The sequence below is a fragment of the Panicum virgatum genome, chromosome 7N (genome assembly GCF_016808335.1).
Source record: "Panicum virgatum strain AP13 chromosome 7N, P.virgatum_v5, whole genome shotgun sequence".
NCBI lineage: Eukaryota > Viridiplantae > Streptophyta > Magnoliopsida > Poales > Poaceae > Panicum > Panicum virgatum.
In genome coordinates this window covers 3,988,038-3,991,304 of record NC_053151.1, presented here as the reverse complement: position 1 = coordinate 3,991,304, position 3,267 = coordinate 3,988,038, and the positions used below count along the sequence as shown (strand labels likewise).

Here is a 3,267-nt window from a genome sequence, read left to right as displayed (position 1 = left end):
ATGCACCTAATCAATTGAATTAATAATAAGAGATGGATTAACAAAATTTTCTCTCATAACAATTTTAATGTCATCCCAAGTTTGAGGTTTATCTAATGGACCTAAAGACTCCCACCAAGATAAAGCAAAATATCCCAAAACACTGGGTGCATATTTTACCTTCCTCCTTGGAGACATAAAGCGAGTAGCAAATATGTTATCTATGAAAATCTCCCACTCCATGTACTCGTCCGCACCTATACCTTCATAGGTCAGTGGATATGAATAGCTTGTCATTGTTAAAAGACAACAAAAGACAACACAAAAGTATTATCTCTATCAACTAGCAACTACTAGGTGGTGGTGAAAGTGGAATGCAATATTTCAAGCGGCTTACCACCGTCTTGAAGTGTTCTTACCAAAGCCAACAGTTGTCAAACTTGGGTGTAACAGTTGCAAGGTGAAACTGTGCTGACAGAAGTATATATGTGAAACTTTGAGCAAGCACAATATGGTAGCAAGGAATAGCAATTATTTCAATTAAGAATTGCAAGACTGAAAAGTAGTCCCAAGCTAGTCTATGTCGCCGGCCTAAACTCGTCTCGGACCTAGTTCAAGCAAGCAACAATATAGCACTGCACAAGGACACAAAGGATGCAAGCACTTCTGAATTTCTTTCTTTCTTTTCTTTGTTCTCTTTTTTTTTCTTTTGGTGCGGTTTTTTCTTCTTCTTTTTTTGCACCTTTGCCTTTTTCTTTTCCCTTTTATCTATGAGTAAACAATGAAAACCAAATACAATCGGTTCAGACTATCTTTCTCTCCAATAAATGTAACAACTAAATCTGTTGGTAGAAAATTTTTTTTCTCTCTCTCACTTTATAACTTATGCTGTGTGCAAATCGAAAGCAAGAGTTGACACTAGACCACGAACAAAGTCTAGACACGGCGAACACAACGACACAACGAGGGACTAAAATTCAGAAAAGCAATCTAAAAAGAAAAATTGTGGGGCACAAAAGAGTTATAGGACAGTGGAAACAATTTTTTAGGGCTTTTTTGGACTACTAGTTGTATGCCCATGCGTTGCTATGGGAAAAACTTTAATTTTTTATAAATATGTGCACATCAACGATCAACATAACTATATGTGCTCAAACATAATTTTACATGTAATAAATAAATTATTGATCAAAGATAAAATAGGAGTGTTCCAACATAATCACAGATCAGTGATCAAAGATAAAATGGGGACACATATCGATGATCAAAGATGAAATGGGGACAAAGTATGCGAGCAAACAAAATGGCTACTCATACCGATGGGATCCTCTATGGTTGTAGGAGTGCTAGTGATGGGTTCTACATAGTTTACAGACTGTAGAAAACAAATAAGAAAATATTTTAAAACTCAATGTTCCAATTAGACACTGAGCTCGAGTGGCTCCTTGCACCCCCTCGCACGCCGCAGCCCGGGTTCGATCCCGGGAGGCACCTCTGCAGCCTTCCATCTGGGAAAAAAAAGTGCATGCAAATATGTGGTGCTTACTAAATCTCACATCAGACATGGCACGGATGAAAAAAAAAACTCTAGAGATTTGATAATATTTCAAAAAACTCTAGAGATTTGACAAAATTTCAAAGATTGAAAATTCGCTTGGTGCCACATTTATGCTGATGATGTCTAGTGACTGAGACAGCAATATTTTTAGTATAGCTTAAACTAAGAAGAGTTGCATAAAAAAACATAAATTACCTTCTGACAGATGCAGGATTTTGCAGAAACCATTCTAATTTTTTGATTCCTTTGTAAGTAAAATCTGTCGATTCAGACTGTGGGTTGAACAAACAAACTCAAGCAAAGCTAAACTACGGCGAATCAATATTGGTCGGACATGGCAAAGCAATGCGCCTGCAAACTTCTTAAACTGTTTCACAAACTTCTCCAACATCAGAACCAAATAGCTTTGCTGCATTGTGTAACACCAAATTGTGCATACATCGCTGGGTTAAGAAAATGAAATTCATTCGAAACAACCAATCACAAACAGAGGACATCCCTTCATCCAAGCTAGATCATCACATATATCACCATGTCTTTGTGCCTCCTGTTGTATATTACTTGAGCAAATTCTCACTTCATCTCAGAGATCCACTTGGTAAAATGACCCCAATGGTTCTATTTCACACACAACACTAAAAAAATGAGGTACATACAGGAGTTTCAACAAACAAACAAAAGGCTGACTTCGATTTCTAAAGTGAAGACAAAAGCTTGACTGCAGACAGCTTATTTTGGCTAATTGAAAGCAAAAGCAATGCCCATGTTGTTCACTGGATTGAACCGTTAGCAGCTCACCAATAAACCAAAGTGGCTATCAGAGCTCGTGAAATTTTATACCTGCCTGCAAGACATGGGCATTTCATCAAATACAAAGTCAGCAACCCAAGCACGAAAGGATGAGGACCAAATTGGAACCACTTGCCATGATGAATAACTCACCTGCGTAAATTAATTGATGAAGCCGTGACAGCCCAGCTCGCAAAGAACTCCATACATCATCAGAACCTAGTAGAGGAGAGGTGAGGGATGCTGGGAAAATTGACACTTATCGGCGCTTCCCCTTAGCTCTGCTGGGCAATGGCGCTGCGGAAGTGTAACCCCACAGCCAGGTCCTCGACGAACCCAACGGTGTCGAGGCCCTCATCCTAGGTCACGTGCAAGTCCCACGTTGACTGCCTAGATGCACGGAGCAACACGGGAACGACGCCAGTCTGCCAGACACAGGAGCTAAGAGTGGATTCGCTGGAGAGGAGTAATGGTTGAACGAGCCATCGCCCACCCGTTGAGGAGGCGTGGTGGTTACTAATGGTGGACCGAGGCGGCAGCACGGGGGTTGGCGACTTGGCGTGCCGTCACCGGAGGCGGTGTCGACGAGAAGAACGGGGGCGGATCGAGGCATAAGAGGATGGGGTTGTGGAGGTGAAAGCGCGCTCATCGCATGGGACTTGCCCGACGAAGCGGCAGAGTCAACCTCCGATCCTGGACCGCAGCGAGGTCGGCACGATGGGACGGAGGAGTCGGGGCGGCGGCAACGCGACGGTTGCAGCGAGAGGAGGGGGCGCAGGTTGTCAGGCTAATCAAGGGCGTAAAAGAGCGGAGCGGCGAAACGATGAGATCACGCGGCTGAAAATCGCAAGCGGAACTACGATGGTGCGGGAGGGGCGATGGGTGGGGCGACGTACCGTCGCCTTCTTTTAACTTATTAGTTGTAGAGATAGGTGATGAAC

The 3,267-nt window shown here is 42.8% G+C and overlaps 1 long non-coding RNA gene across 1 annotated transcript; it reads right to left on the bottom strand.

Annotated features, from left to right (window-relative positions):
- Positions 1–2,062: 2,062 nt before the first annotated feature.
- On the bottom strand, positions 2,063–3,049 carry LOC120683096. Its single transcript, XR_005678675.1, has 2 exons — positions 2,480–3,049; positions 2,063–2,381 (listed from the first exon to the last, which is right to left on the bottom strand). It is a non-coding gene; the product is annotated as an uncharacterized LOC120683096 (long non-coding RNA).
- Positions 3,050–3,267: the final 218 nt, after the last annotated feature.